Source organism: Dromiciops gliroides, chromosome 6 (genome assembly GCF_019393635.1).
Source record: "Dromiciops gliroides isolate mDroGli1 chromosome 6, mDroGli1.pri, whole genome shotgun sequence".
In the NCBI taxonomy this organism is placed as follows: Eukaryota; Metazoa; Chordata; class Mammalia; order Microbiotheria; family Microbiotheriidae; genus Dromiciops; species Dromiciops gliroides.
Genome location: NC_057866.1, coordinates 217,535,962 through 217,546,111, shown reverse-complemented (window position 1 = coordinate 217,546,111; position 10,150 = coordinate 217,535,962). Strand labels below are relative to the sequence as shown.

The following is a 10,150-nucleotide window of genomic DNA, read 5'->3' as shown; positions in this document are numbered from 1 at the left end:
AAATCATGTCACTCACTTTATTGTGATATTCACTTTATTGAACTATCCAAAACCAACTCAGGATTATCTATGAGGTATGACTGGAATGATAAATAGGGATAATGAATGCTTCTCTTTGAATGAGGAAAAAAGATAATAGAATAACACATTCATAAATGGGGCCAAGGTCATTTCCATATGAAGGAGACAGAAAACAACGGCGATGTTGAAGATAAACATAATTGACTATCTCAAATTCCTTCCTGCTTTATTAGGGAAAAGAACTTAGAGGCAATGAGTAAATGAGCACTCAAAAATGACAAATTTCATCAGCTTCAAAATTTTGGGTAAGGGCAGACATATTTTAATTGTCCATTTATATGAGAACAGCTGTGTGTGTGTGTGTGGGGGGGGGCAGACTGGCATATCAGTTGTCTGCATGACCATGGCTATGATACACCATTATATACATGAGCAACTTAATAGGAATTCTGCTACTGAGGTGTGGGATAAATTACAGCTCTGCTTTATATCCTTTGATTGATGATTTATATTTGTTTCAGAACCTATTTCATTACTTAGGGACTTTTATGTCTGGATTAACCCTGAAAAAAAAAAACAAACAAGCAAGGTTTCAGAGGGTTAGAATGATGGGCTTAATCTAATTAAATTTTAATAAGGACAAATGTTAAGATTAATACTGGGATTCAAGTAATCAGTTGCAGAAGTCCAAAAAAATAGTTGTACAGTAATGTATTTTTAAGTTTTTTGATGACATAGTTATTTTACTAAATTGAATATTCAATATCAACCAATACCAAGTCAAGGATCTTAGGATTTGAGAGGTGTGGGAACTAGAACAAGTCACAAAAAGCTGATTAATATATATATATATATATATATATGTTCAGTTGTTCAATTCCAGATACCTTATTTTAGGAAAATATTAGTAAGAACCTTATTTTAGGAAAGATATTAGTAAGAGAGTAACCATAGGAGGATAGCAAGCATGTTGAGGATTTCTAAAGAATGCCATTTAAATATTGGTCAAAGGGGCTTATAGTTTTGATCCTAGAGAATACAAAGAAAATTAAATGAGGGTATTTGAGTCATGGTTGTCTTCAGGCTCTTGCAGTGCTCTGGCTTGGGTAAGAAAGGTTTGACTTATATTGGCCTCAGAGAACAGATATTGGTACAATTGGGCAGCTAGGTAGTGAAGCTTATGGAGCACTGGCTTTGGAGTCAGGAAGATAACTCAAAAATAGGTTGAAACAATTATTATCTGTATGACTGTGGGCAAATCACAATCTCTCTCAGGCTGTTTCCCCTAAAATGAAATATCAATTTAGGTAAATTTTGTAAGTTACTTTGCTAACATTAAAACATAATTTGCAGCTTAGCTGTAATGATAGGTAGATGTTTTAGAGAGGTACACTTAATGTTAGTAAGGAAATAAATTATAACAATTAGAGGTGTCACAAAGGAGAGTTTGTTGCCTTGTAGTGTAATTGGTTCTCTCTCACTGTTTGTCTTTACTATGTCTTAGTAGTAATTCTTATTCAGGTATAAGTTGGTCTGCATGGTGCTTTCTCACTGAAAGATTCTTGTCTATGATTCTTTCCCAGAAGATGAATTACCTGAACCATGACTTCAGACAGCTTTGTCTTTATGAGATCTGCGCTCAAGTGATTATGTCTCCTAAGGCCTTAACAACACCAACACCAACAACAACAACAACAACAACAGTGCATATTGTAATTTTATAAATATGGGATAATGTAGGAAAAGCAAGCAAAGTTAGAGTAAGGCAATGATACTGGTTGCAACAAAATTGTTAGTATGAAAATTCATAGTTCCTTGAATTAGATTAAATACATACCTTATGTACAGATTTGCAGAAATAACTATATTAGGTGATGATGAAATGAGAAAGGATAGTAGATGGGACTGCCAATTGAATCCTCATGTAATCCTTGGATAAAGCATTATTCACATCATATACCCCCCAAAATCAATCAGTGGGCCCTCAGGCTAGTTAATTTCCTTTTTGAGGTTCGCTTTCCTCATCTGTAAAATGATGTGGGTCAATTAGAAGGCAATATAGAACTCCTTAATTCCTCCAGAGGACAGTGAAAATCAACAGCTGCAGCTCTGGATATGAAAAATACACAAGGAAGCCAACTTGATGGCAGGAATCCAAGGAAATTCAAGGGCAATAATATCCTTTAAGTTCAGGACTGGCTTTAGAGATTTTCTATCCATTGTGCTATATGTTTGTCTCTTCTTCCAAGGTGGACTCAAGTATTTTGTTTGCCTAGTTTGATTCTTCTTACCAGATGACCTTGGTAAGACAAATAACTTCACTCAAAGGTCATCTTCACTTGCTTTGCTTATGACTCATTTCTTCTATGGTGCAACCCTCCCTATATCTTTAATCATTTATTTTTTGATTCTCCTTAGGAATCAAAATTGTCTAATTGTGAAGATTCACTACAACTTTTACTTAGAAAAGTACTAGTATGTCAAAAATGATGGAGTATAATGTCAAATAAAGTCAAAGGGAAGAGAAAAAGGGGAAGAAAAGTGAAAAGGAGAAGAGAGAATTAGAGGGAGAAAGTAGAAGAGGGTTGAAAAGACACTTTTTTTGTTGTTTGTTTCACATGGTTTCACTTTGTTCAGTTTGGATGTAATCTCTTCTAGAGTTAACTCTACTTCACTTTGTAGATGAAATGAAAATGTAGAAATGTCTATGTCATTTTGTTAGAACATTTGTGGGCATCTCTTCCCTTATTTAACTGAGTTTTAACTAGTAAACAGAATTTAGATTCAAGTTTCCCAGTCAGGTGTAGAAAAATCTATCTGAGGAGTCTTATGTTAAAAAGTAACCTAGAGGGGGCAGCTAGGTGGCACAGTGGATAGAGCACCGGCCCTGGAGTCAGGAGTACCTGAGTTCAAATCCAGCCTCAGACACTTAACACTTACTAGCTGTGTGGCCCTGGGCAAGTCACTTAACCCCAACTGCTTCACTAAAAAAAAAAAAAAGTAACCTAAGACCAGACAATGATCGCTACAATGATCCTTGAGGTACAACTGCAGCAAGATATTGTAATTTGAGCTTAAAAAAATAGGCCAAAAGGAATTCTCTCAAATGGGTTTAAATTCATTTTATTTTAGGCAACCTACATGACATTTTTAAAAACAATGCCCCGCAAAATGTCTCTATCTTTTTGTGGTGACAAAGAATTGGAAATCGAGGGAATGGCCATCAATTGGGGAATGGCTGAACAAGTTGTGGTATATGAATGTAATGGAATACTGCTGTGCTGTAAAAATGATGAGTAGGTAGATTTGAAAAAAAAAACTGTAAAGACAAGTGAACTGATGCTGAGTGTTTACAGGAACAGAAACATTGTGTAATGATTAACTGTGATAAATTTAGCTCTTTTCAGTAATACAATGATCCAAGACAATTCCAAAGGACCCATGATAGAAAATGTTCTCCACATACAGAAAAAAACAAAGCAAAACAAAACAAAAAACAAACTGTGGATTCTGAATGGAGATTGTATCATATTGTTTGTACTTTTGTTTGGATTTGTGTTTTTTTTTTCTGTTTTGAGGTGTTTTCCCCCCTTTTGTTCTGATTCTTCTTTCACAACAAGACTAATGCAGAAATATGTTCAATACAATTGTGCATGTATGATCTATATCAGATTGCTTTCTGTCTTAGGGAGGGGGAGAGAAGGGAGGAAGAAAAATATTTGAAACTAAAAATCTTATGAAAAATGTTGAAAACTCTCTTTAATTAAGCTGGAAAATAATACAATACTTTCATGATTAACAAAAATTAAAAAAAAAAAAACTAAAATACCTCCACTCCGAATGAATCAAGGTAAAAAACAAATGAGTAAATTTCAAGATGACATCAGTCCTAGTTTGTCCAAGTCCTGCTATTGGGTAGATGACAATAAGCAGCAGCCAGTTATGATGAGAGATGACTCAAAGTAATCAACTTAATTTGTTAACATTTCTCCTTTTCTAAACCATCCTTAAAGAAAATCATGAAAACATTAAATAAAATCTTATATAGGGTCACACCATCCTCATCTCCAAGAGGGCCACCATGCCATCTGGATTCATGGTTTAACCTATGAAGAACTGATATATTTTTTTTAAAATTAACAAGTGTTTGATTTGTTCTGCAGCCCCCCTAATAAAGGGGTTTACTCTATCTTGCTTGTGTTCTTCAACTAAGTCTTTGATTGATTTAATGTAGTTGTTGATGTACTTTTCGTAGCATTCTTTTGTGAAACTAGTTTCTTGTAGATGATGATTTATTACTAAGTCTAATGCAATGATTACTGTGCCATTTGTTCCTTCACCCTCTGGTGAAGGCAGAGGCATTTCCACCAATGAATGAATCATCAATGGTACCCTCTGTCCTACTGACCATCTTCCCCTCCACCTCCAGGAACAGCCTGTTTGTGATCTCCTGGCTCTTGTACATCTCATCATGGCTGATGAGGTCCTGGTAGATAATCAAGGCGGTATTAGTAGGGAGGCAGCAGCAGTAGTGGAGTTAGCACTGCATGGGGGACTGGAGCTAGTAGTGAGTTCAGCACACCTGGAGTGGTACCTGGGGGGAGGGACAGAAAAGTTGAAGAGATACTTTATAACCAGTGCTTAGTACTTGGCATTCTTACTAACTGAGATAGCTGGACAGTGCAGTGGATTGTTTGCTAGGCATGGAATTAGGAAGACTCATCTTCCTGAGTTTAAATTGAGCTTCAGGTATGGGGGTCAAGAAATTTGGACATGAATAAACAACACCAACATTCATTAAAAAAATATGAAGACCAGAATAGAGCAAAGGTTTATTTGTGCAGGATGACAAGAAGGGTGGACATTTATTTCAGGTTTAGTTTACAGCATTTGACTTAATAGCAAAATATTTTAAAAAGTGGCTAACAATAGCAGAAATAGAGACAAATGCAGCAAATAACACTGTTGTATAAAAAGAAAAGGACAGAAAAAAGGAATATATAAAACCCTGCAAGATTTATCAGTTTTCAAAGTAATTCTGCTAATGAAGAAAATTCTGAATTATTTTTATTGTTATTTTCTCAGTGCCTTTATAAGGTTACATTAGAAATTCAATATAATTTCCTATGTTGAAATTATAACTTGTGCTAGCCATATTCACCTTGTAGTTTATAGCTGACTAAAATGCCCTTTGGAAACAGGTTGCACTCTGCACAAAGATTTCTGTGGTTTCTCCTCAGCTTTGTAGAAAATTAAATACAGTTTTATTTGCCTATCTCCTACAAACAGAATTAATAAACAGATCACATAAATTAATCTTATAAAATCTCCTATAATTTGTTTCCATACCTATCCATATAAAAATAATACAAAAATAATAAACAGATTAGAGAACATGGCTAAAAACCTAATCAGAGAATAAAATGTCTCCTACATGATATACCAGATCAGAGATAGACAGAAAAAAACAAAAACAAAAATAATATCAATTTATTTTTTCCCAAGAAGAAAAATAACATGATCATGTTGGAGAGCCCCCTCCTAAGAAGGGAGCTCAGAGGCCCCTAAGGGTTTTTAATGTTTCTTTGCTAACAGGTTACAGAATAACTTCATTAAGCATGATACAAATCAACCCAAAGCAAAAGAGTTTAAAAATTTCAGTTATAACAAGTACGGAGGAAATACAGAAGCATCATGATAAGATTATAGTATTCCAAAAAATAGTTTGGAAAGGATGAGAATGCCCATATTTCCCCACAAAATGGGGACTTGGGGGAAGCTAGGTGGCACAGTGGATAAAGCACTAGGCCTGGATTCAGGAAGACCTGAGTTCAAATCAGGCCTAAGACACTTGACACTTACTAGTTGTGTTTCACCCTAGGCAAGTCATTTAACTCTCATTGCCCTGCAAAAAAATGCCACCAATGGCAGTAAGAAAAGAAAAAGAAATTGAAGGAATCAGAATGATCAATGAAGTAATAAAACTACCTCTTAAAAAAATAAGATGGGGACTTACTATCCTGAGAAAAGAAGTCACAAGGGACTTTAAAGACTAGCGATCTGGGTTCAGTTTGGAGTTCAGTTGAAGGTCAATTTGCTCCCATTAACCTAGGGTTTCATAAAAAATAATTTTGTATAACAAGGCACCTCCATCAAATAAATGTGATCCGTTTATTCATATTAACAGCTTGTATTTCTGTGTAGGGTTAAAGCTCACTGAAGAAATGCACATTGTCCAGTGCTTAATACAGTGTTTGGCACATAGAAGGTCCTTAAAACTACTGGGTGACTGATTCAATGCTGCATCTACAATATGTCAAAGATAAGAGTTGCTACTACCACACACATAAATTCAGATATATATTTTAATGGAAATAAATGTAAATCTTGGAAACCATTTGATTGGGGAAACCAAGTTAGTAGAAGGCAATACATTTTTCATATTCAGAAGACAAACTTTGAAAGATATATACTCTTAGAAATTAAAAGACAATGAATACTTTTTCTCAAGAGGAAAATATTTCACAAATTATTTTAAGAATGAGTATGACTGGGGGCAGCTAAGTGGTGCAGTGGATAGAGTACTGGCCCTGGAGTCAGGAGTACCTGAGTTCAATTCCAGCCTCAGACACTTAACACTTACTAGCTGTGTGACAGCGGCCAAGTCACTTAATCCCAATTGCCTCACTAAAAAAAAAAGAAAAAAGAATGAGTATGACTCAGAAATATATAAAAAAAAACCACTTTAATTTTTTCTTAGCTTAGACTTTTCTGACAACATGTAAAGAGAAACAAACAAAATTGGATCCTTTCCAAAATATACTATTGTAAATTTTGAGTCACAAAAAAAATCTCAAAATTCTGAGACTGGTACTACATATTTGGCAGTCATAAACATAGATACTAGTGAAGTTAGATCCCAAGCCATGTACTTACTAGTTGATATGTTTAACTCTGAACAAGTTATTTTATTTCCCCGAGTCTTAGTTTCCTAGCCTTAAAAAAAGCATACAATAAAAGTACCTAAACCCCAAAAAATCATTGTGAGAATCAAGTAAAATCTACTATTTAAAGTGTTTTCTAAACAGTTTTTGTTCTGGCCCTCAGATTTCATGGTATAGGGAAATCAAAATGACCAAACTCCCTCAACCAATGTGAATTTGAAACGTCTGTATTTTAAGGAGAATTGCCATGGTTACTGGAATTTTAAATGACTTTTTCAGGGTCACTCTAAAGTGAAACTTAAATCCAGGTTTCCCTCATTCTAATGACAAGATGATATCACTCTATCAGCATTCCTGCAAATTAAAATTAGTGATTTTGGGAGGAAGGCCAAATATTCATCTTATTTGAACACTTGGAGATTTTGGTTTTGTGATCTTCAGTGTGTGGGTTAATCCTGACAGCATATAGAAATACCTGCATTATTGGGGTTTGGGGGGAGAGATCAATATCTAAGCTATAATATAAATGATATTATATTCATATTCTTGAAGTTATGTTAAATTTTGAGGATGTTAATTTAGACAGAAAGAGCTGATAACATAATAATAAAAAGTTGTTTTCATAGTTGTTCAGTTGTTTTAGTTGTGTTTGACAATTCAGGACCTCATTTGGGGTTGTCTTGGCAACTGGAGTAGTTTGCCATTCTCCAGCTCATTTAATAGATGAGGAACTGAGACAAACAGGGTTAAAGTGGCATCTAGCATGTGTCTAAGGCTGGATTTGACCCCCTTGTTTTTTCTCATTCCATACCTGGCACTTGATCCTCTATCCAATTTGCCACCTAGCTGCCCTAAAATTGTTATTTGTCCTTTTTTGAAGAGGACAATCGACATGATGGGGTTATTTCTTGACTTGTACATGAATTGGATTTAAGTGAGGCAGGGTTGTAAAAAGTCATCTGCCTCACTCTCTTTTCCAGAACAATCAAAATCCAGTTGCAATAAAAAAGTCAAGATAAATGATTAACCGTGATTCAGGATGCAGTGGATAACCTTGGTGTCTGCAAAGTCTTGATGAACTGTAAGCAAGCCACAATGCTGTTTTAGCCTCCTTCATGGGTGTTTGACATATTGTCCTGGTCTGCCCTTTCTGCTCAGAGAAGTTTACCCATGCTTGGGGTAAATATCCTCATGCTTTAGCTTGCCTTCCGAGATAGTTTGCAGAAGTATTACCACTGCCCACACTACTGTTTCATGAAGCCTTAGGTGAGAGTTGAGAGGTATGTAGACACCAAAGGTAGATGAGTAGTTTTGAAAATGTCTTATCAAGCTCTCACACTGGAGGTACTAGTCCTTCTTGAACAACCCATACACCCAGCTGCCAAAATTGAGTTGTTATTCTAGTCAATAAAAAAGATGAATAAGTTCAATTATGTACCAAAAATAAATATTTAATATGCATGTAAACATTTATTGTTAATTAATTATAGATTGATTTTTACAAGAGAATTTATTGAAATTTGCTCTGTAGTTAATGTAGAAACACATTATGCTAATAAACAAATAGATTTTTAAATATGCCTTATATATTTGCTATACAGAATAATGTAGTCTAATAAACACTAGAGGAGAAAAAGATTTATAGAATAAAAATACTGTCCCCTCCCAAAACTTAGTCTCCTCCTCCTACTCCCCCTTCATCTTCCTGCTTTCTTCTGCTTCTAGTCACTTACCACTTATTCCATTTTCTACTTTTCCTCCTCTTTCTCTTTCTCATTTTCCTTCTTCTGTATGATGAATTATTCCTCTAATAAACTGATCATAAACAGAGATTACAAACTGAAGGTAACAATAGCTGAATTAGTGTTTGTAGATAGTCTTATATCTCCCTTATTCTTGTTAAACCTCCTTCTATCTTTTTTCTCGCTAGGTGGCCATTATTTCCACTTAATGATGTTCTAATTCAAATATATCAGCTTCAAAGAAGAACTCATACATTGAATTAATTGAAAAATTACTAGAATAAGACTTAGTGTCTCTACCAGGCAAATGTCACAGTAGTGAAAAGGGGAGAGATTAAAGCCAGAGTCCAAAATAGAAAAAAACAAAAAACATCATGAAGAGCTGGAACAGAGCCCAGTCTAGTTAAGAAAGTTTAATAATTTCACTACAGGCAAACAGTTAGAAAATCAACACTATCTTTCAAGCTTTCTCCCCATACCCCCCCCCCCAACTCAGTCTCATTTATCAGTCACTGTTCAACACTCATTTCATAATATTTGGTTAAGTTTAAGGGCAAATATAATTTGTTAGAACTTGGACTGGAAGCTAGCCTGTCTCAGAAAACAACTGTGTCCATGTCACCTTGAAACATGGCCAGAGAGAGATTCACTTCATATTTTATTCATTCATTCATTCATTCATTCATTTCAGCCCTTACTTCACCAACATTGATGATACTCTCCTCAGTTCATTTTAAGCATTTTGTAATAAACAAACAAAGAAATGAATGGATAGATAAATGAATGCAGGAAATCGAATGAATTTATTTTTATCAAGGTCACATATTCCTTCATCTTTTGTGGGTGAAATTGCTATATTATAATATTCATTGTCTGTAAATTATCTTCTACTTGTATGAGAATGTACCTGACTCATTTTAATTATTTAAATCTACAGGCAATTTGGTAATTCTCTCTTTTTAAAATGGTGCGTTTTTCCAAATGAAGCATTAAATTGATCTGACACATTTAATGTTTGCTAATCATTTTTAATGCAGACTAAATTAAAATAGGAGACTATAGACTGAATAAGATGGATTTGGTAGTATGAGTCAGTAAAAAGGAATGATGACTCAGCTGTTTTGGGATACTTTAGTAATCATTTTCTGCCCCACTGCTGGACTCTGATAAGCAAATCTGTATTTGTTGGTGTTATTACAGTAATAAGGTTTCCCAAGTGTCATCAGAGGCAGGATGCAGATTGGCATTCCTAGTAGCTCACAACAGCCTTCAAAGCTGCACATTTACCTTTGTATGTAAGGACTTCAATGATGAGATATAAAGCTTAAAGGATAGCTTCCCCACATGCACTATTAGATGAAAATTAATGAATATGACTATTCAAAAACACTTAAAATTGTATTATTTCTTGGGGCAATTTGCTCCTAGGTAATCAGATTTATA

At 34.7% G+C, this 10,150-nt stretch overlaps 1 pseudogene; it reads right to left on the bottom strand.

The window, feature by feature from the left end:
* Positions 1–4,000: 4,000 nt before the first annotated feature.
* On the bottom strand, positions 4,001–4,534 carry LOC122732833 (annotated as a pseudogene).
* Positions 4,535–10,150: the final 5,616 nt, after the last annotated feature.